The sequence below is a fragment of the Peromyscus maniculatus genome, chromosome 9, assembly GCF_049852395.1.
Source record: "Peromyscus maniculatus bairdii isolate BWxNUB_F1_BW_parent chromosome 9, HU_Pman_BW_mat_3.1, whole genome shotgun sequence".
Taxonomy (NCBI): Eukaryota; Metazoa; Chordata; class Mammalia; order Rodentia; family Cricetidae; genus Peromyscus; species Peromyscus maniculatus.
The window spans coordinates 27,341,260-27,364,827 of record NC_134860.1 but is presented as its reverse complement, the minus strand read 5'-3'; the positions used below and the strand labels follow the sequence as shown (position 1 = coordinate 27,364,827).

General features: G+C 44.5%; 1 protein-coding gene and 1 long non-coding RNA gene across 3 annotated transcripts in view; one reads left to right on the top strand and one right to left on the bottom strand.

Moving 5' to 3' along the window:
* The window catches only part of Ptprg (protein tyrosine phosphatase receptor type G), a 703,035-nt gene that overhangs the window by 199,909 nt on the left and 479,558 nt on the right, over positions 1-23,568 (top strand). The gene's annotated exons all lie outside the window — the stretch shown is intronic.
* Positions 231-18,635, bottom strand: LOC121832196 (uncharacterized). The gene is made up of 5 exons (XR_006075737.1): positions 18,470-18,635; positions 12,017-12,095; positions 2,336-2,528; positions 1,412-1,509; positions 231-1,057 (listed from the first exon to the last, which is right to left on the bottom strand). It is a non-coding gene; the product is annotated as an uncharacterized LOC121832196 (long non-coding RNA).

The following is a 23,568-nucleotide window of genomic DNA, read 5'->3' as shown; positions in this document are numbered from 1 at the left end:
TCTTCCTGCCCTCCTTCTGGAGGTAGCCCTTCTGTCCTCTGTGCACAACACACATGCACACACACAGACACACACACGCGCATACAGAGACACAGATACACATCCATACGTACACACATACATACATACATACATACGTAGGTACGTACATACACACTCATGCACACACAGGCACACATACATACATGAACACACAGATACACATACACACTTGCACATACACAGACACACAAGATTTTTATTTTTATTTTTCTTCAATACTTGTTCTTTGCCAACACCAGTCTTCCACTGATACAGAGTGAACCCCACCTGGGCCATTGCATGCAAATCCCTTTTTTTAACACAAGGACTGCACATCCCCTTCCTTCACTGTAGGCAGTCTGCATTATATGCAGATTCTTGACATTCCCACAGCACTGCAGGAACCATCCTGTGTCTGGGCACTTTTACTTTTTTATTGGAGATGGTGAGAAAACTGAGGTGTCCATGCCACTACTTTCGCCCATCACGTTCAGTGCTAGGCTTTGCAGAGTTACTGCCTCGTCCAGGGCCAACACTGAAACTCAGACCTGTTGGCTTGCTGAGCCTCGCAGTGGAAGGAAGCCTTCGGGGGCGTGTCCTCAGTGAACTTATCGCTGGTTGCATTCAGCAGAAAGGTGTTTGTGTTCAAGCGCACATCATAACGTCCTGTAAGGATGTCGGACAAAGGGAGGCAGGCAAAACACGCTTCAGCAGAAACATGACAAAGACTCCCTGACTTAAGAGATCGGATTATGGGTATGGATGTTTTGCCTGCACCATGTGTATGCAGTGCCCACAGAGCCAGAGTAAAGGGTATCAGATCCTCCATGACTAAGGTAGTTGTGAGTCATCCTGTGAGTGCTGGGAATTGGACCCCAGTCATCTAGAAATTAGTTCACTTAACTGCTAGGTCATGTCCCCAGTGACCAGAAGCTGGGGTGTTTACTCAAATTTACTCGTAAATTTGAGAGGAACGACACTCCTCCTTGCTGCCTTCTAGACTGTTCATAGGTTTGAAAGTTAATTTTTCCTGGAGCTGAAGAAGAGGAGGAAGAAAAATTAAAAATCTAATTATGGACCACTAATAACAAAGTAATGAAAAACTTCAGTGGAAGTTCTTGAGAAACAGAGGCAGGAATAATTAATTAGCATATGCAAAGTGCAAACTGAGTTTAGGACAGGTCTCCATAGCAATTCTGTCTCACAAAAGCCAAGGCAAGGAAGCTCAGTTGCATAGTGCTCGCTGAGCATTTACCAACCATGAGTTTTCCCCAGCATTGTAGACAGCAACCTAAGCAGTGCCCCCTGCCCAAGAAAAAGAGCTCTCCTATGGTTACTGCCTTAAACATGACTGTCCCAGATGCCCAAGTAACTTAGTCATTCCTCTGACCTGTTCCCAAATCGAGAATTTCCATCCATTTCCAAACCAGGCCATTTTCTTAGGCTTTGCATAATTTTCAGTTCCTAGCAGGTGAGCTCTCTCCTTGCCTGTGAATATATTTGTTCAGGTTATGGTTATGTGTTAATTTCCTCTTTTAAAGACAATTCTTTCAACATTTTAAAACTTGTAAGACAGTAGCAACCCATGCAGAATACTCCAGCCTGCTTCACATGCTCTGGTTTTGTCTCCTCTTCCCTCCTCCCCCTCCTCTTCCTTCCTCCTCCTCCTCTCTCCTCTCTCCTCCCTCCTCCCTCCTCTCTCCCTCCTCCCCACTTCTCCTCCTCCAATAGCATTGCTTAAGAAATGTCTTTCTCATAATGGAATTCTTCGGTTTGCTGTGTCCAGATATGCATGGTCCTGGAGACCTGACTAGGGGCGACTTGGGAATGAAGAAAGGACAGACATATGTACACAGAAAAGCTGGGGGTGAGTGGGCTGTGTGCACTCTGATGGAGTGGAGGCAATTATCTCAGTGGGTCTGGGGAAGGCTTGGCAAAGTCCAAGCCTGACCTGAGGAAGGTCTGCCCATTTCTTATGGGGAAGGCCCATGTCAACCATCCACATTCACTCAGGACTTTATCCACTCTTTACACACTCAGGGCTTCCTTGTGTCTCTGCACCTTCTACCGGTGGAACTGTTATCATAAAACAGTCCGATGCAGTGCTCTACCATCGTAAGATCAGCCCCCCCCTCCAATAGTTCATTTCGATGGAAAATAAACACAGAAGTTGTTGACTAAGAATTCCGGCTTCTGAGTGTGCCATGGACCAGTTGGGTCTGACAACTCCACACCTTCGGCTTTTTTCACTAGAGTTGTGTTATGGGGAGTGATGCTCTCCGCTGAGAAAATGGTGCTGTTGCCAAGTCTTTACCTGTTTTGTCATCGTTTTCTGAAAGTCACGAGCTTGACTTGTACCACTGAATGTTCCCTGATGTTGTGACCTGGATTTTCACTTGGGTTCCATCATCACGCCTCTCCCGTTCTTGTCAGTGTATCTCCTGTGGTTATGCAGGGGGTCTGGCGGGGTGTGTTCTCAACAGTTTCCTCTTGAGCACATCCATTCCCTAGGCATAGGGAAGATGAGAAGGTACCATTGGTGGTGAGCTAGGCAGGGGCCTCTGACCCAGGACTTTGCTGGCTTGCACCCAGCTCCCTGTGGAAGGAATTCTGTCCTTCTGTACACTTAGGCTTTGGCACACCCTCACTTTAGTTTCTTTCTTTAGTACCAAAGACATTTGTTATTCTTCTCAATTTTTCTGCAGCTGAATCTTACTTTCTATACATTTTAAATCTTGGATGGCCTCAGCTTGTCTGTTAAGATCCTCCTTATCGTTAAGGAATAGGTCTTTGCCTAAATGCTACTAGAATATGAATATCACTCCCTTCTCCAATTTGAATTAGTGATCGAATGCCTATGTAGCTTGTGCATTATTTGACTCTGAATTGTAGTTGACTATTGACTGGTAGGGCTGTGTCTTGCTTTGCATACATTGTTAGTGGAATTCTTATGGGTCAAGGTTAGGCCCATAGTCTTCTGTTGCTCTTAACGTGGTATCACACACACAGAAAGCTTGTATAAGTATTTGAAGCATTTTATTGAATCAAGTATCTCTATAGAATGCTAGAAATTCCATTTCTTCTAGTAAATAAGTAATAAAATGTTTATTTGGTTGTTTTATTTTTTTAAAGGTCTGTTCACAGTCCAGTAGGACTCTACAGTGATAGAGATGTTCCATTCTCTGCTGGCTAACCCTGTTGCTGCTGGCCACCTGTGACCATTGAACATTTGAAATATGGCAAGTGTGGCCAAGGAAATGAACTTAATTTGATTAAGATTAAATTTAAGGACCACATGTGGCTGGTGGCTCATGCATCTCTCAATGCAGGCAGAGAAATTAGCTGTTTCAACATTGCTCTTCCTCCTTTCCTTCCAGCAGGCTTTATTAAGTGTCTGAGGTGGCAGTAGTTTTGAAGGCACTGGAGATATCAAACATTGGCTTCTTCCAGGATTGGGTAGGCAGTGACGGTGCTGCGGAGGGACTGACAAGATCCCTCTCATTAAGTGCTCCTTACGGCGGCCAGTAAATGTGGTGAGCTGGGGCAAACAGGCAGCCGGGAGCTATAGAAGAGAGAGGTTTAATGCCAGGACTGTTCGCAGCCCAAAATTGGGAACAGAAGGTCAAAAACTGGACAGGTCAAAGACTTTGTGAACGTTTCACAGGATGTCACTGGAGTTGAATGTGTGTTAAGGACCACTGGTGGAGATAATTAGCAGTTGACCAGTTTTATAGCACATGGACACCTAGCTATTCTGGTGACTGATCTTCACTCTCAAGAAAGTCTCTTGTAAAAGACAGGGCTTTGAAGGCCATGGCTTTGCCTATTTCTTTTCTCTTAGCACCAATGCTGTTAGATTTTTAGGATTTAAAGTACCTTTCATAGATTCCATTGCCTCCTGCAAATACCCAATACATGGACCATTCAAAAGGAAACTTCCATGTCACCATTCATACCACAAATGCTTGGCAGCCTCTGCTCTGAAACAGATCATATTAGGTCAACATGGCAAGCAAGTTTAGAGCATTCTAGTGAGCAGCCTGGTTGTAATGCAGCCATGAAGAAAACCAATAGGACTATTGTGGATAATGGCAGTGGATTTCTGTTTTGTGGCGAGAATCACAGTCTTGTAATCAGCAAGTGGGGAGTGGGGAGGGGAGATAATTTTGAGCAAGACCAAAGCCAGACAGAGGAGACATTGCATGGGTTGCCCAAGCATTTGATGGCAAACTGCAGAGGCTGGAATAAAGTGAGGGAGAAGGCCTTGTGCTGAGATGAAATCTTAGAGGAAGGGAGGAGCTAGGTGTTGCACTGTCCTATAAGATGTACCAGAGTGAAAAGAGCTGTAAGATTGGTCAGAAAGCATTTCCAGTGGTCACTACTGTTTTCCATCACCTCAAGAAGATACTTCTGTCTCAGAACGTTGAAAACATTTAGTCTGTCTTAGAAGTTGCTGCTTACTTTTCCTGGCCAGTCCAATTGCTATTTTGAGATCCTTTCACTTTGGCCACAGATTAAAATCCATTAGGAAGTTGTGTAGAGCCCTCCACTCTCCCAGAGAGTCCTTGAAGCTAAGTAAACCAGGGGAACATCTGATAGATCCTTGGAGAGCCCCGAGTGGAGGGGAGAATGCTGCACAAGTAGGTTTTGACTCCAGGTCTAATTTTAAGAGTGAGACTCCCTGGGAGAAGCAGTAATTGGCCAGAAGAATGTGATTGCTCCTAATAGCCTTCCTAATTATACACTTGGATGTTGGGGGCCTAAGGCCTGGGGTTTGGCACTGTACATAACAATTGACTTGTCCCTGGAGAGCTGTGACTAAAATACCTCCTTAAAGATAAGCCTATTTTCACATCCCTCCAGCAACGAAGATGCAGATAGAAGGAGAGGAACGGGTTATATAAGTGCTCTTCCAGGTAGACTAGCAGAACTTAGAAAGTAGACAACGCATAAAACCTTCTTACATTACGAGTGTTTCTGAGATCAAAGGTGGTGTTGTTGCTGTTAGTTCCATGCTTGTGGTTTCCTCTTGCATTTCCAGTCGTTAGGAAAACAGTATAATCAGTCAGAAGTTGCTACATATCTATTTAATCAGTCCCTTTGGGAAAAGGTGAAGCTAGAAAATATCTAAATCTTGTGGTAGGGGATAGGTGGACACAGACCCCCCCAGCAAAGATGTTTTGGGAATGGTTAGTGAAACTTATGAATTTTTAATGAAATCACTGGCAAAATAAAGTTCTCTAACTTTCAGCTACATCTGGTCTCTAAAGAATTTTTGTTTGCCTTGAATTTTTATTGTCTACAAGTTGGTTTCTAGTATTTAAAAATTTAAGAATTTCATTTGAAAATGCATCCGTGTATCGTAGTGTGTATGCACATCTGAGAAGACACAGTAGGATGAAGCAGTGACCCAGCAGGGGACCAGGTTGGTGGCATCCCTAGTACTTCCTGTTTGCTGAGTCCCTATGCTTCCTAAGAGTTTGGGGCTCTGGCAAGTATATCCCCTGCTCCTGAGAGTAGAATTTGCATCTATGATTTAAGAGTTTGTTTTCAGTTCATTAACTATTTGAAAGACTCAATTCTTAGGCACTGCAGCCAATTAGCCTTATACACAAAGATAAAAGACCTATGAAATTAAAATGTGAGCCTGTGTCCACCCTTTTTATTGTAGAGGGTGGGCCACTTGAGGATGTACTATTAATTACAAGTCAATGGGGTTTTTGTTAACCAAACAGAGCCAGGAGCTCTTATTGCAGTGCCTCCGGGAGAGTGGCAAGAACTTTTGTAATTCTCTACTTCTTAGAGTTGTTAGCTGGGATAGTGTTGGTCGTTAGCTAACTGAAGGTGACCGAAAGCTGGAGGATGAGAGGACTTGGGGTAGAAAGTCTCTTTGGTGACCTCTTTAGGACCAAGGATACTTTGTCAGGTGCAAGAAGGCGGCCTTGACTTTCTTCTGCTGCATATATATAAAAAGTTCAGGTGAGCCATGGTGGTGTACACTCACAACGCCTCAGGAGGCAGAGGCAGGCGGATGTCTATGAGTTCAAGGCCATGCTGGTCTACATAGAGAATTCCAGGCCAGCCAGGGCTGTAGACCCTGTCTAAAAAAATAAATAAATAAAACAAAAACAAAGAAAAAATTCCCCCAAACACAAGTAACATTGGGTACAGGTGGCTTTCACAGACTCTGGCATCATAAGAGCTAATGTATTTGCCAGTTGTTCCATTTGAAATAATTTTAGCTATGAGTGCTTTTCAGATAAACATTAAAGGTTGACTTTTTCTAGAGCTGAATGATAGAAACTCTAAGTGGCTTGATGACTCTGTTTTGGTTAACTATTTCTAATCTTCTATTTTTAATGTCATATACTACTCTGAGTAATGTAGACCAGCAACTTTGAAATGGATATCATGACTTCGTTATACTACTCCCTCCCGTCTGAATGACATTGTGTCTGTTGGTAGGCTTTTTGTTGGTTTAATAGTACCATTCCTAACTGTTGACAGACAGTTGATTTTCAGTTGTACTTGTTATAAAGATGTCAATTATTCAATTAACTGAGTTCATTATCTGATTGATCTACTTGTTTCTTTTTAAATAAACATAATGTAAATCTGTCAGGGCTTCTGCCTCGCCTGTAATGACCATGCTGCCTCATTGAGTCAACACTGTCCTCACAGTGTAGGAAAGTGACACCTGAGTAGTTGTTTTGGGGTTCTGAAATAGAGGGGCCACAGCTGTACGGTTCTCTGACTTTCTGAGACCACAGGGAAGACTCTGTTCTCATCTCCCCACTCTGGTCAGACTGTGAGCGGCCGTATCTGTGCTTCTCCCGCCTCCTCAGTGTCACATGCTTATTTTCCTACAAAGGCCTCGAGGAACTTGACGAGCCAGTCGATGCTAAGATGAAGATGGTGCTTTATTATTTATCAGGATAGTCTTATCCTGTATCAATCAGTAAATTGAGTTTGAATCAATAGGCCAGGCAGATGAACCCAGCCTTCCTAAATTTCATTTGGTATTAAATATTAAATCCTTCACTAGTTGTTGATTTTCAAAGTGTGATGTATTTGATGCTTGATATGCAGGTAAATAAGGGTGTTTAATGACCCAGAGAGTGTGCCATTTGAAGGAGCTGAGTAAATGACCTTGTTAATAGAGGCTGAGTAGTCTACTGAGATGAAGGCTAGAAGAGAATATTGAAGAGCCCATGCCTGGTAGGACATTAATCTCAACTTCTCAGGAAGCTGAGGCAGGAGGATTACAAATTCAAGGCCAACCCCCGTAATTAATGAGACCTTATCTACAATGAAATGTAACATGAGAGTTGAGGATGCACCCATTGTTACAGTATTTGTGTAGGATGTGTGAGTGCCTGGGCTCACTCCCCAGGACCCCAGAAAACCAAAGCAGGCAAGTGTAGCCCAGTACACCGGTTGCCATAGGACCTTTCCCTGTGCACAGGATATTTAAATCTGAGAGGCTTCTCACTTAGACCTGCTCTGCCTTTCAGGGTATTACTGTTGTTCCTTTCAGCTTGTAATTCACTTTCTTTAGCATATTCACATTGGTGATTGGCTTTGTGCTTGGCATTCTGGGTACTGAAGTTCTGAATGAGTGTATGTTGTCGTTTTCCTGGAAGGAACACATAAGACAGTTATAGTTCACGGTACTCGAGCATGAGATCAGTGACAGCAGGGAAATGCCTGGGTTACTGGAGGACCCAGGGTGTCAGTGATGGACAGGGAGGGTTTCTGTGGCTGACTGACACTGAACTGTGGGGGAAGAGGGCGGAGAATGGTGAATGTTCAGTGTTGACATTGGCATCATGTTGGGATTGGAGGAGGTGGTGGCAGCATGTTCCTGCAGGGAACAAGTTTGAACAAAGGGTGGAGACCAAAATTGTTGCATAATTCATGCTGGGGCCCACAGGGAGGTCATCACCTCTGGAAGGAAGGAATCTGAGGGCTCTCATTAGAAGCTGCAGAGTTGATCATGGAGAGCATTCTTGCTGGGTTTTGAGCTTGTAATGGGAATGAGAGTGGTCTGTGCCTGTCCAGGTTAACTTGAAGTATCCCAGGATGTGCTGTTGGAATGGTTTCCCTTATCGTTGACTATTGAAGTTGTGACTGTTGAGGAAATTTGGGATTAACTGAGGAGAAACACTGGGATTTAAGGACCTAGAAAGGGCAGAGCAGTGCACAGCAGAGGGCCTGTTCCTGGTGAAAAGTGCACAGTAGTGAAGTCTGAGTGACGTGAGCTAAAAACTGCCCTGGAAGTTTTAGACAACACGCTAATGGAGCCTGTGTTTGGAGCCATCTGCCTTTCTGTTCCCTGAGATGATGAGAACGTGCCACTGAGTGGGAGGGGCTTGGGGACAGGGCTGAGCAATGCATGGCTGGGCAGGAAGTATCTTTTAACCAAGGGGTGTTTTTCTTCTCTTCCTCATTCATTGCTTTCAGGTAATTTCTTATTGCTGTTGGCCACATGTGGTTATTTTTGATTGTGCAAGGATGCGCTTTTAATTTAGAAAGCTGAAAAGGGATCAGGAATGAGGAAGCAGAGAGGGTCGACTAAAGACAGTATAAGCAATCAGTTTATTGCTGCCAGGATACTCCAGGTCTGGAGGTAGAGGCTGAGCTGGAAGCTAACACCTCTGTCACAAGCCAGGCCCACTCAGCTAGGTGTCTGTTATTGCCCCTTAGTAAGTCTCCTGTGGTAGCCACTCAGGAATTAAAGCTTGATAATTTCATTGGGCTGCTGTGATCTGTTTCTCCTGCCTTTCCACGTTCACATGCAGAATCAGCCACCATTAACAAGACACCGATCCATTAGCTCTCATTACAAGACAGAATTCTTTTCAGGAGTTTAGTATGCACATCCTTGACCCCTTTTTTGGAGTTGGAAATTATCTTGAAAATTTACCTCTACCTCTGTAATTTCTACGGCGTATTCAAGAACAGCTTAATAGTCTGAAAACGGATGAATTTAAAATGAGAGAGCTGAAGGTCGTAACCCAGCAGTGATAACTCAGCTAATGAAATATTCATTTCCAACTCGGAAGTGGCACTGTATATCAATATGTTGTCACCAACTGTCATTGTTACGTAGAGCACAGGTATATTTATGCATTCATAAATAGCTTGGGGAGGGGGAGGCTAATTGCATGCAGGAACGGGTGCAGCGCTGTTCACGGCCCTGTCTCCAGCCGGCACCTGCTTACCCGTTTCCAAGGCATGTCTGTGAATTAAGTATAGGTTCTGCACATTAACCTCTGCTGTGTTTGGTTTTGTGAATGATGCAATTAGAGAGAGAAGAGTTCAGGAGATATATGTGCTTTTTCAGGCCATGGCCACACCGGGGGTTTGTTTAGATAAATGTAAAATGGAGTGCGTAATTTAGCACTTACCTAGGAAAATTAAACTGAAACTATTTGGTTTGAAAAATCTAGAACAACGTAGAAGAGATATATATTTATATAATTAACTTCGCCAATTAAGAATGGATTTACGTTAGTAAAAATCAATGTAATTATCCAGATAATTCAGGCTAATTAAAGTCCTCCCCACATCCTTAGATTTCCATTAGCCGCCTGTTTCTGGTAACAGAGAACTTTTGGTGTTAAATTAGCTCTATAATTTGTGTAAAGTATCCTTTCTCTGTGTTGCTGGTGTTTCAGCTGACTGTGTGTATGTGATAAGCAGATTGTCCTTTAGGGTCAAATAAAGTGGGCAGCGTCAAATATTGTGCATCAAATCACAAGCATTATGGTAAGTATACTGACTTCAGTGTGCAATCTTTAAAAAATATAAAAACGTGTGTGCGTGTGTGTGTGTGTGTGTGTGTGTGTGTGGTGGCGGTGGCTATTCTTGGTTGTCAACTTGATTACATCTGGAATTAACTAAAACCCAAGAGGCTGGGTACACCTGTGAGTGAGTTTTCTTAATTAATTCAGCTGAAATGGGAAGACCCACCTTTGATATGGCTCTTTTGAGGTGGAATTTTGTAATCTGGCCCGCACCTTCTGGTGGCCGCCTATATAAGGTCATGGAAGAAGGAAGCCTTTGCTCTTTGCTTGCTTGTCCTCACTCTTGCTGGAAAGTCCATTCTTTTACTGGCATGAGAGCTTCAGGATTCTGGTGTATGCTCAAGACCAGCTGAGACATCCAGCCTCATGGATTCTTTCGGTTGCTAGACAGCCATTGTTGGAGTAGTGGAGCCACAGCCTGTTAGCCACTCTAATAAACCCCCCCTCTCCATATATATATCCCCTTGCTTTAGAGAACCCTAACACAGCATTCATGGACATGCATGTGAAGGCCAGGAACTGACATAAGGTGCCTTCCCTACTCATTCTCACTCTGTTATTGAAATTATTTTATTCTCACTGTGTGTGTGTGTGTGCGCGCGCGCTCCCTCATAGTTAGCTGTAGTGATCATTACTGGCACTAGCCCCCTGGAGCTGGAGTTACAGGTGTTTGTGAGTAGGTGCTGGGGGCTGAACTCAAGTACTCTATAAGATCAATACTTGATGCTAACTCCTGAACCATCTCTCCAACCCTACTTTTTAGATACAGTCTTTCAATGAACCTGGAATTTTGTAATTTTGCTCTATTGGCTGGCCAGTGAGCCCTGGAATCCTCCTGCATCTGCTTCCTCAGCCCTGGGATTACAGGCAGGCATCTGTGCCATCAGCTTTTCCGTAATGAGGGTGCTGAGCGGCACACTCAGATCTTCATGCATGTGCCACTCACTTTACAGACTGAGCCATCTCTTCAGCCCTAGGTATAAAATCTTTATATCCAGATACCCATGAACAAGGCTGGGGATTGGATTAGAAATAGGATTAGATATATATTCAGTGTCCTGACTTTAGTACACAGTCCCCACCCTAGTTCCAAATTCACTTATGAGAAGCCCCTGTGGCTCTGAATCCCCCCTTTCCTCTTCTTTTGAAATCTGTCCTTACCCTGATTTGAAAGTGCCCCCCTTTTCTCCCACGTCTGCCTGCCCCTCTAGCCCCTCAGAACAGGAAGCAGCAGCCTCTGCCTAGACATTTATAAATAGACGCCTCCTTAGGTGAATGTCAAGTGTAGGTTCTCTTTAAACCTCGTCTGTCTTTGGCATTTCCTTACCATTCACTATGGAATTAAAAAAAAAATTTCCTCCCTGTAGTCTGAAGGGGTGTGAAGTGGGTGGTGTAAGATGGGTATTTCACAGTGAGTGTTGAGACATGAAAAAGAGAGGATTTGCCTTGGGCAATTGGCATTTCATTTTAGCTCGGAAAGTTCATTTTGTTGTTTTTCTTCTGTTGTTGAGTCTGAGAAAAGAACAGAGGTTATGGCCTGGGCTTGCTTCATACTGTGAAAGCCAACTGGTCCATGTGACCTCGGTTACTGTAGTGGGGCAGGACTCTTGGTGATGTGTGCGGCGCCTTGGGCCTCATGAGCTGCATCAGGCCTGTCTCAGCTATTCCCCATCTTTAAAGGACTTTGAGAAAAAAAATTAAACAACTAGTCTGGTTATTATAATTACTGTACGAGTGCAGAATTAGTTGGAGAGTCAAGAGTTGAGAAAGAGGAAACAATTCCCAAACTGGATATGTATCTTAGGTTGTGTCAAGAACATGCAAGTATAGGGTTTGTGTGTGTGTGTGTGTGGGGGGGGGAGATACCCTGCATTTTCTTGTGTGGTCCTTCTATTTTTATCCTTATCTCATGATTTTTTTCAAAACATTAGAAATGACATATGTCTATCAGATTTTGGAGCTAATATATTTTAAAATAATTACTCTCTGATTAGATCATGCAGATTTAGAATATGCTTAAGCCGAGGAAGATTCCCACAGTGCCTTTGAAATGGCCCCTTGAGAACAGAACCTGTCCTCATGTATCTGAACTTAAAAGATGGAGAGCAAACAGATGAGTTTGGAATCCCCGAATTACCACCCTCCTCATCCTTGACTTGGTGCTTTCCTAAGCAAAGCACACTTACCTCCAAAGAGAAAGGAGCTATCTCGAGTTCTCTGCAGGCAGATGCTCTTAACTGTCAGGTCCAAAGAAATCCAGAATCCCTGGTAGGTAGGGAAGGAAATGAATTATAGGGATAATTTCTTGTGACCTTGAATGTTCATTTGTATTTTCTGTTGATGGTTTAAGTTAAGGGAAATTACTTGGACCAATTCCAGGGACTTGAGAAACCACATACCAGGAATTAGGGAATTCACGCTGTCACTTCCTTCTCTGCCTGTTCCAGGGTGGATCCTAGGCAGCTGTGGCAAAATCACAGCCTCTGTTGGAAAACATGCCTGTGCTGTGTTTCAGTGGGTGGGCTGTGTGTGTGAAACGCTGAAGATTACAAATTTTGTTTCACTGTTCCCCTAAGCCTCTGAGTAGTGGGAGACCGCACAGAGAGGACATCCGGCGGAATCTGCTTGATGAAGCACTTTTGGAACTCCTGGAAGGGTTGGTCACTGACTCTGAACACCAGTGTCTCTATCTGCACGTTTTGGACCTCATCACACATTCTAATTTGCTGAGATCCTTTGATTTCCACATGATGAACCATTCTACCACAATGGCTCCCAAGGAGTTGTTAAAGTCAGTGTGTTCTTAGAAACTTCTTGTAAGGCCGATTTATTGGCTTGATGGGCTATAAAGCTGTTTTGTGGGATGAAGAGAATTACCTTCTTAGCTGGGCATTTGTGGCCATGATGGCTTTCATGAGACTCCTTTCCATCAGTAGAATTCTGTTAAAAGAGTTGCAATTAGGCCACCTGTTCTCCAAGGATGCTGTCTCTCCTGTCCTGATGATGGAGCCTGATTGAGAAGTGACTACCAGCTTGTGTGTTTGTCAGGTAAAAAGAAAGGATCTATTGTCATACACAGTCTTCAAAGTCTCCGGTTGCTAGAACCTTCTGCATCTCGTTTCTTCCTCAGAACTGACCACAGCAGACCACTTCTGCCCCAAAGTACCAATGATGTTTCCCTTAGTTCAGATGTTCCACACTAGTGTGTAACTCATGGAGCCTTCTCCTGAACAAGACAGAAGCTTATTCTTAGGAATGAGAAAGAAGTTTTGGTCCCTAGGATTGCTAATAGGTTGAAAAGAATCATTTGTAACCGTACCAACCAGAGTACATAAGATTACAGAGAAAACTAATTACATAGAGATAATCTAATTTTTAATTTGTGATTGGCAATATGGAGACATCTTATTAACATCTACAAGATCTATTAGTTGTTCTGTGTACCTGTGACCCCTTGAGAAACCAGCATCATCTACAACATGAGAGTGATGTCTGATGGAGAGTGATGACAGAGGCCTTGGCATTGCTACCAGTACTGTGGTAAATTGCTAAATGTTAAACTCAGCAACCAGAGTCTGAAATCATTGCAAGTTCACAGATCACTGGGATTCTAGCTAGTTTGTTGGAGACCCAGAGTTGTAAAGGTTTTGTGTAAAGTGAGGTGGGAAATGTTTCTGACATTGTGGGCACAAATCTTTCTGCTGTGCTCCATGAAAGCAATCATAGATGCATTTAAATAGGTGTTCTGTGTTTTCATAAGGCTTCCTCTAGATACATGGAAGAGTGCTGCATTTGAACCATGGTCCCATCCCTAGTTTGCTCACATCATCTTTTTAACGTTCACTCTCATCTGGGCTGGCACATTGTCACTTTGGGACTACTCATTGCTGTCATTCTTTGTTATTTTGCATGCCTAGTGGTTGGGGGTGCTTTATTGCATTCATGATGTGTTTATGATGCATTATTTCTTGATTGATACATAATGAATAGATGATAACGACATCCTCTCTGTTCTCATGTACCCTCCTGCTGGTTGGGTAGATCAACATGTATAGGCAAGCACAGATAATAATTGCTGCAGTAGTTAAGCATACACTGTTGCTGGGCACCAAGGACGGCATTGCTGAGGTTTCTCTTTGCTTGGCATTCAGTACTTACACTAGAATATTTTTAGATTTCTTTCTTTTCTGGGATCTAGTATATATAAAGATTACCATGCCTATATTTGAGATGTGCAAGTCAGGTGAGATAAAAATAATCCTTAAAACCCAGTCCACCAACCTGGGAGAATACAGGCCAGCATGGGTAATGAGTTTTGTGTTTTGTGCTTAACATAATGGATGGTGTCTGCCTGAGTGTGCAGAATTAATAAGGCTCTGCCTGCACTCATTGAGGGTGACTGTGTGATCCTGTAGTCTTGTCTGACATGGGCAATAGAAAGGCCACGGAGGACAGCTGCAGCCCACACCTGCACCAAAGGAACCTTGAGATGGTTCCTCTGGAAAGAAAGGCCTTGTCTCCTGATTTGCAGGGTATGCTGTGTGGTGGTGAGCCCCTAAGCCCCCTCCTCCAACATAGGGTTCATCCCAGAACCACCACATTTTCATAACCACCCCCAGCTATTGACTACAAACTTGTAGGGGAACCAAAGGTATTTTAGTCCAGTGATTAGGTGAAAAGCAGACGCGGTGATGAAATCCCTCAATATCGGATTCTCTAGAACTTGCAGAGCTAGATAAGAACCTGCAGAACAAAGTTACTACTCATGCCTTAGTGAGTGACTGTCATGGGTAAAATAACCTCTTTTTTCCCCCTAAGTTCAAGTTCAAGGTTCTAAGTGCAGTTTGCTCACACAGGCACACACATGCAGAGCCAGCAGTACCAGACAGAAGTGTGGTCGAGTACACCCCCAGCCTCAGAGGCCTTTTCACCTCTCAGTCTCTCCGGCTTCTATGATTTTCTTCTCCCTCTACAATCCAGTCATTCACATCACGATTTAGTTATTTTATCTAGGAGTGTGTGTCTGAGTAAGTTGTTCATCTCTGTCGTGTGTACGTGATTGATTTGTTGATAACTCCCTGAATGTCAATTAGGTGAAGAATATGCCAAATCTGATTTTTTTGATCTGTTGAATATTTGCAAGGAAATTCTTGGTTATAATGAATTACAAATCAGCGTCTCTTTTATTCTCTCTTTTACACTGTCAACATAAGACATTGGTCATCCATTTAAAATAACGGCTGTCTAATCAATAAATGTGATATTGCTAAATTATTAATGAAACAGGAGAGAAGTATGTAGTAATTTTTTATTTGACTTGGTATCTCCATATATTTCTCTATAATTGATCCTGAGTTGTTAGATCTCAATCCCCGGGGGGAGTTTTGAAAAGGTATAAATTATTTCTCGGTGGACAGGAAAAACGAAGTCAACATTAGCCTAGGGTGTTTAGAATATGTTGTGTCTTAGACTTGTAGTTCAGTCTTGCTCCCACAGAGACAGAAGTTATTTCCTCGTGCAGAGATGAGCTCCCAGACATGCATATCCTCCAGCCTTTGATTCAGTGTCGTTGAGTGACTTTGGGAACAGAGGTGGTCTTATTCCTTAGGTTACCTCTTTGAGCCCAAGGTTGAAGTTGATAGGTCTAGCCTTGCTCCATTTACTAAAAACATTTGTAATACCTACTGACTGTCCTGGAACACACACAGCCAGTGCTAATTGGGGATTGTTTAAGGCTCGCTCTTGCTTTCAGAGCATTATTTATTCATTGGTTTACTTGAATCTCATCTCATTTTTGGTTTTATTAACATTTTATAAACTTTTAAGGGCAGGAGAAGGCAGAAAAGCATGTATTTATGTATCTTCATGTATAGTTGGTGGAGGCTGAATTCTAGAAACCGTGGTTTCTGTGGTGAGAGCTGCCCGTTCCTTTGGCTTAGGATTCTGTGATGTCAGACCACTGAATCTGGCAAGCAGGGAGGGTAGGAGGGTGTGTGTTCATCCAGCTGCTGCAGTCACTGAAGTGGGCTCTTGTGCGTGGACAGGTGCTGAGCCCTGGCGGTACTCGCATGGGTCTACCCACAATGTCCTGGTGTTGACATGCAATCCAGGAGTTTGGGTTTGGAATTTCAGCTGTGTTGCGTCAAGTTTTCCTGATTGCCCCCACCCTTCTTCATGGCCGTGGTTGTTTGCTTGTTTTCAGGAAGGGCTACTAAGTTGACAAAGTGGGCACAGCATGCCATTTGTTTATCGAGGTAGAGGTTTTTAGTGTTTTGAGGTAAGGTTTTGCCACGGGCCCAGGCTTATCTATAACTCAAGGTACTTGGGCCTCCACATCTTCAGTTTTGAGAGCCAGCATACCCAGCTAATGCCATGGATTGATTGATTGATTGATTGTGCATGAGTGCGTGAGTGCGTGTGTGCAGGCCAGAGGTCAGTGCTGGTTATTTTCCTCCATTGCTTTCCATCTTGTTTTCGTTTTCTTCCTCTTTCATTCTTCTGTATCCAACGTTTTCATTATTTCATGCATCCGAGTGGTCTGCCTGCACATATGCCTGTTAGCACTTTCGTGCCTGATACCCACAGAGGCCAGAGGAGGCTATCAGATCTGCAACTAGAGTTCCAAGTGGTTGTGAGCTGCCATGTGGGTGTTGGAACTCAAACCTCGGTCCCCTGGAAGAGCAGCCAGTGCTCTTAACCACTGAGCCATCTCTCCAGCCCTGTTTGTTTTTATTTTTGCTTGAGACAGGCTCTCACTGTGTAGCTCCAGTAGCTGTAGAGTAATCGAGTCACCCATGTCTGCCCCCTCTGGGCTGGTCATCATGCCTGGTCTTCAACCCTGGAAGAGACAGAGACTCTCCCTGAATCTGGAATTCACTGATTTGGATAGACTGGTGGCTGGCCATTGAACTCCAGGGATGCCTGTTTGGCCCGCCCAGCACACAGTTACAGTTGTATAACCCTTCCCATTGCCTTAAAACAACAACAACAACCATCACCAGCAGCAGCAGCAGCAGCAGCAGCAGCAGCAGCAGCAGCAGCAGCAGCAAAAAGAAGAATGCTAGAACTCTGAACTGCAGCTGTCAAGCTGGCCCATGAAGCGTTTTACTGACTAAGCTATCCCTCCAGCTCACCATTGATTTAAAACAAAACCAAACTGTAAGCTACTCTCCCCAGCCTGGGACCTTCCTTTCTGGACGGACAGACTCTGCAGTGCAGCCTGAGTGCCTCCACAGACCTTTTCGCAGCCGCCCCTCACTTTGTTCCTCTCACTGAAGAGGAGTGAGATCCCAAGTTTGGCAAGGCTTCGGGAAAGCAGCCGAGCACATCATCTGCTCTGCTTCTCCCTGCCATACATAAACAAACATCTTTTTGATTCTTCAGCTAATCTGATATTTTCCCAGGGCATGTTGCAGTTATTTCTACCAGATACCGTGTTGGAGTAAGCTGATTCTGCTGGGGAGGAGGTGGCAGGCTTAGGGGTGGGTGATGTCGCCGATCTGGAGTGTCTGGTCTATGCTGCAGGCTCATTTTTGTGGGTTAGCACAACTGCCTTGTCTTATCAGCAGATTATTTTGCATTAATCTCCCATCTCAGTCCTGCCCCTCCCACCATTATCCCCCACCCCTCGTTCTTTGTTCACGGTCAGAATTTATCATGGTTAGTTCCTGTAACTTGTATTTGTGTGTATTTTTAAAGGCTGTGTTAGCATTACTATTATTTTTGAAATTCTTGTCTTTATTTTTCTCTTGCCATCTGTTCATTTAAATATTCTCAGTTTGTTTATGATTTCAGCTTCCCCTCCATATATTTTTCTGGCATTTGGCTGTCCTTTCCTGACATAATAGGTCAGACTTTCGGAAATCTGGCCCCCGTGGAATTTGACTTTTTCCATAGTCAACACACCGTCTATGCCTTCTGAAATCATTCATCTCCTAGGTCTTTGAGCAGATGTTAACTGTTTCAATATTTTGTTGTTTTGGTGGAAAGAAAATTGAAATATAAGATGTCAGTGATAGCATGCTTTGCTTACACCACAGCAGATTGCGGCTCCAAGTAGAATATGCAAACGTCTTTAAAACATGGAGTGTTTGTTCCCTTATGCATTTTAACCACCATCTACAGGTTGTGTGCTCTGCAAAAATGAGTAAATGCATCAGGTTATAAAGATGGGCTTTGTTGTCTGTAGCATCTGAAAAGAGTGTTGAAATGCCTTGAATTGGGTTTCAGCTGTGGGGACTCACCTGGAGCTGACTGCAGCATCCTTGTGAGATGGAAGTGGAGAAGAGTGTCTGAGTTTCTTTTCCTGGAGCTGTGAGAAAACACTTTGACAAAAGCAGTGTAAGGAAGAAAGGCTTCACTCTGGGTCCATCCTGGTGGGAAGTCAAGGCTGCGGTGAGGAAACAGTGCCCCGAAGGCTTCCTGCTGCTCTGTGCCCTTTCTCCTATGCAGTTCAGGACATCAACAGGTACCACAGTGGCTTGGACTTCTCACCTCATCAGTGCAGTCAAGAGAATCTCCCACAGGAGCCCAGCTGCCCATCTCCCAGGTGACTCTAGAGTCTGTCCAACTTACAATTAACATTAACGTGATTTTTCCACTTGATAATATCTGGTTCATGTTTTATGGTTCAGACTCACCTGATCAGAATAGGAATGACAAAAATAATGTGTCTGGGAGCAGGGACTGTTTCCCAAATGGCAACTGATGATCAGGATTGCAGAGAGGGATGTCCTGGAAGGCCCAGTGGTTGGTGTTGCTCTTAGTCTACACTCCGGTATCTCCTGGTGGGTTTTCAGAGTGTCTGCCATCCTTTAATCATCCCCGTGGAAACAGAGGAATGTAGAACATGTCTCAGAACACAGATCATTGATTCTTTTACATGAGTCAAAGACTAATAACTGATGGCTGACTTTGGGGTTAGTTAACACAAGTCCTCCAATCTCACTAGCCTGATAGTTGCTAGTTCAGGAGCCCAAGTGGGCAGAACTTGGTTCCTTAGAAAGTTGGGAAGCCAGCAGAGCACTCTCCAAAACATGCAGACCAGTCTGAGGGTGGTGTGGGCCACTGGGGACCATTTCCTCTGCTCTCTTCCTTCTTTCTAGTGTTTTCTCTCTTCAGATTACAGGTGACACGCTAGTGAAAATCCAAGTCTCCTGGGACTTGACTGTGTCCCATAGACATATCCTCCTCCCTGTTGGTGTTAACTTGCGTTTGTTCTGATTCCTCAGACACCAAAGCCAAGGTTCTGTTTGCCTCTTTCCCCTCTCTCTGAACTAACTTGGGCCTGATGGTGAATACTAGTTATATAAAGATATTTAGAACAGACATCAGTTCCTCTCTCATTGCTTGTTTTTCTGATGTGTTCTGTCTCTCTCTGTGTGTGTGTGTGTTCCTGTGTATGCAGGTGCACTTGTGTGCATGTATGTTCCTGTATATGCAGGTGCACTTGTGTGTGTGTGTTCCTGTGTATGCAGGTGCACTTGTGTGCATGTATGTTCCTGTATATGCAGGTGCACTTGTGTGTGTGTGTTCATGTGTATGCAGGTGCACTTGTGTGCATGCATGTTCCTGTATATGCAGGTGCACTTTGTGTGTGTGTGTGTGTGTGTGTGTGTGTGTGTGTGTGTGTGTGTGTGTGTGTTTTGATGCCAGAGAACTACCCTGATGATTAAACCTCAGGTACCATTCGTTCCCCCCCCCCCCCCAAGGTATAGTCTCTCTGGCTTGCAGCTGCCTTTATTTGCTCCGTATCCCCATGGCTCCACCTATCTTAGCCTCTGCAGTGCTGGGATTACAGATACCTGCCACCTCTTCCAGTCGCGGCTGCTGCCGCCTCCTCCCTCTAGGTAGTCGACTCAGGTCCTCTGCTTCCAAGACAAGCCCTTCACTGAGTAAACCCTCTTCCCTATCCCCTGTTTTTGTGGAACCATTGTGTTCATGCCTTTGTCTTCTGCAAGACAGTTCATTTTCCGATCCAGTTTCATATGCTTGCAGACTAGAGGTCTGGTGCAGGATGGAGGTAAGGACTCCTGACCTCAGAGATTCTTCAAGCCAGGGGCCAGGCTAATGCTCTCACACGCCTGGGGCCTGGCTGCTCACAAGCAGTTCCTTGAGTCCGGTTTAGTTCATCCGTGAAATTCGGGGCTACTTTCATTGGGTCACACGCCTCCTGAAGCTTCATAGTGGAGTTTCCTACCACGTGGTGAACGCCCCGAAATGAGGACGAGTCTTCTGCTTTTATGAAAGCAGGTGATTGTGGCCTCTCATGTGCTGGGGTTAGATGTAATAGATGTTAGGTGTAACCTCAGGAACAAGGAGCAAAATGTGCCATCACAACAATACCACAGAGAAGAAGAAGCCCCTTCTGTGGAGAAGCCCACCCACCCCTGCTCTGAGAGGCCAGGTCCTTTCGATCTCATGTGTTTATGTTTGCTGTGCGTGTTCTTGTGTGTGCAGGTGCATTTGTGTGTGCAGGTATATGCCCATGTGGAAGCTGGAGGGCAGCCTCTGGCATTACTCCCCAGGAATCATCCACTGGTTTTGGACACTGGTCTCTCATAGGCCTGGGGTTTGCTGATGAGGCTGGCCTGGCTAGCCTCAGGGTCTGCCTGTTCCTGTCTCCTTGGAGCTGGGATTAAGAGTATGACCTACTCCGCTGCTGCTTACATGTGTGTTTTGGTGATTGAACATAGCTCCCTCATACCTTCACAGCAAGCAGTTTGCCAAACTGTGCTCTGTCTCCATTGCTGATCGTTTGGTTCATCGCTTCCTTTGGTTCTTGCTACATCAAAGGTTTATTCATTTATTTCTTTTTTTTCTTTCAGGCTGAGAAATAGGCTTGCTTTCTATTGTTATCATTTTTGTCACTGATGTTTGGTGTTCTCATGAACTAAGCAGCTAAGCCCTGGACCCATAGGCAGTAGACTCTCTGGTACCTGCTACTGTCGATGGGTTAGGTGCCTAGCAGGGAGCTCTAAGGAGGGGTCCTGTGTCTCTCTTTCTGTGTCACTGGGTCACAAAAGCAAAGGAGAGAAGTGGAAGGGACTACAGGAGTGCAGGGAAGAGGTAGGTACGAATGAGGACATCGAGGTTGTTGGCATGCACTGAGGTAGGAGAATCAAAAGTTGCAGACCAGCCTGGGCTACATAGCGAGATCACATCTAAATATAAAACAAAACCAACATGTGCACAGCAACAAAGTGAGAAGAGAATGAGGAAGGCAGGTGCTGGCGTAGGGCCCTCCACAAAGCCACAGTAAGACACAAAGGTGAGATGGTTCCTGTAGTTTTGAACGCTCTTGCAGTATTTGTCTGAAGTACAACTTTTGAGTTATCTCTTACAGGAATTAACCAATTTCTAGAAAGATTAGCTTTGCCATGTAGTATAGGCCTTGAAAGAGTATTGGCCTTGATGTCAGAAAGCAGGATTTCACAAGTGGAATCAGGGAGAGCAGCTCTGGCTGCAAGCCCCCAAGGGCTGACTCCTTATTTTGCACTGAACCCACGATGTGGGACCCCCAAATACTGCATGCAACAGTAAAATGACACCAAGTTCATCATCTCAGTGCGCTAAGGAGCCTTCAGCATTGAAAATAATGTGAGGCATGAAGTTCTCTTTTCTGTGTAATGCTGGTCAGATTCCTTCCCTGCTCTTTGCTTTTCCTGGGCAGCTGTTGAGAACATTTCCCAGGAAGGAAGACAGTTTCTTTACTTGCTTTGCATTTTAGTAAGTGTGATCCTCTCTAGCTTCGTAACACAAAGTGTGTCAAGGTGGGTGGCGAGTTGCTGGTTTTTCTTTCTAAGGCTGAATGAGTTTAAATGTTTTAACTTTTTCCTTCACATTGGAAGATTATTGATGAAGGTGTTTTATTTTCATTTGTGGGTGTCCTCCATAATCATGGCTCAGAAACTAGTTCCCTGTCACTCAGGAGTTGGAGGTGAGGAGTACGGAATTGAATCGCCTGCTTTATGAATGAGAACTAAGAGCACTGGCTGGCTGCTTGCCTTGCTGGAATTCTGTGTGGAACAGAGCCCGGTCTTTCCTTGCTTTCCATTGCTTCTCATTACCGTGAAGTCGTCCTTGTCTTTCGCACTTTCTCCTAGGGGCCAGGAATGTGCTCCTTATAATACACTTTGTTAAGAGCTGAAAAGATGGTTCAGTAGGTAACAGCGTCTGCTGTGCCTGCCTAAGACCTGAGTTCAAATCCCTGCACTGACCTGAAAAGCAGGGGTAGCTGCTCACATGCTTTTCACCCAAGTATTGTGAGGGGAGGAGACTGGAAGGTCACTAGGCTTCCTGGTTACCACTTAGCTCACTGGGAGAGAATGGTGGAGTGGGACACCTGGCCTTCTCTTACATGGCTGTGCAACTGAACACACACACACACACACACACACACACACACACACACACGCACACACACACCACACACACACATACACACACACACACACATACACACACACACCACACAATAAAAATGAAAAATATAAATAAATACAATAACCCTTTCCTTTAAACCAGTGTTGTACAGAGGACAGAGTTTCTGTCTAACTCATAACCACCTTTGCCTGTTGTTAACTTTTGCTCACCCTTCCCACTGGCTGGTGTACTTACTTCTCTCACAGAAAGAAGATTGCAATTCCAGTACATGCTTGCTCAGATTTCTTTAGGTGTTACTTATGTGCTGTTCCAGGATTGCACACAGGATATGGTGCATGCGCGTGTGCATGTGCGTGTGTGTGTGTGTGCGCGTGTGTGTGTGTGTGTGTGTGTGTGTGTGTTGTTTTGTCAGATGTTGTTTTCATAGCTGACCCCCATGGCTTTGAAGAGTACTTATGTTTACTAGAAGTTTCTGGAGAAATTCTCCTTGTGATTAGATGAAGTTCTAGATTTTTGGACAGAAGACATCAGCGATATAAAGCGCCATCTATGTCACATCCTGTCTAGGAAACACAGCATTTGCTTGCTGTGGCACTCCTCCCCAGCCACAGTCATCAGTGGGTCTCCCCGCTGTCACCTCCCCCCCCCCCCATTCTGTGTACTGCCATCTCTGGAAATCACTTTGTTCTGCCTGTTTGTGGAGTTTGGTGTTAGTTACACTCTTGTGAGGTTATGGGCATAACATTTCCTCCTAGAATAATGTGAGTTTATTAGCAAGGTGCTACATGCTAGAGAGAGTATACCATTTAATCCAGAGCCTGGCCACTGCATGTACATTCCAGTCATCCACGGAGCCAGCCAGGGACCCTGGAGAGGATGTGCTCTTCCTCCTGTGCAGGATGGACCTGAGAGCTGAATGAAAATAAGTGGCATCTGTGGCACCATGGTTAGGCTCTGACTGGTAGGTTCTGGTTCCGTGATAAATATGTGATTGTGTAAGGCAGCTAGTTTGGCAGTGGTGACAGAAGCATTACAGGGTGTATATTGAGGTGTTAGGTGTCCCGGTGAGTCTAACACACCTGGCTGGTGTTGAACCGGTTTCTAAGGTGGAAGCACATAGAAGAAGTGTGGGTCGAATATATATCATGAGCAGTGGCAGAGGGTGGAGACCTTTGAGACGCTGGTGTGATATACAGCCGGCTCGGTACTCGGCACAACGGATGGAGATGACTGTTGGTGATGCCCAAGTTGCCTCTAGAATGCTCTATGATGTTTTGGGATTGGTATTTTAAGCTACGTGAACCAAGTTTCATTTTCTTGGGTCCTGGGAGGGAGAAAGAAGCATGAGTGTAAT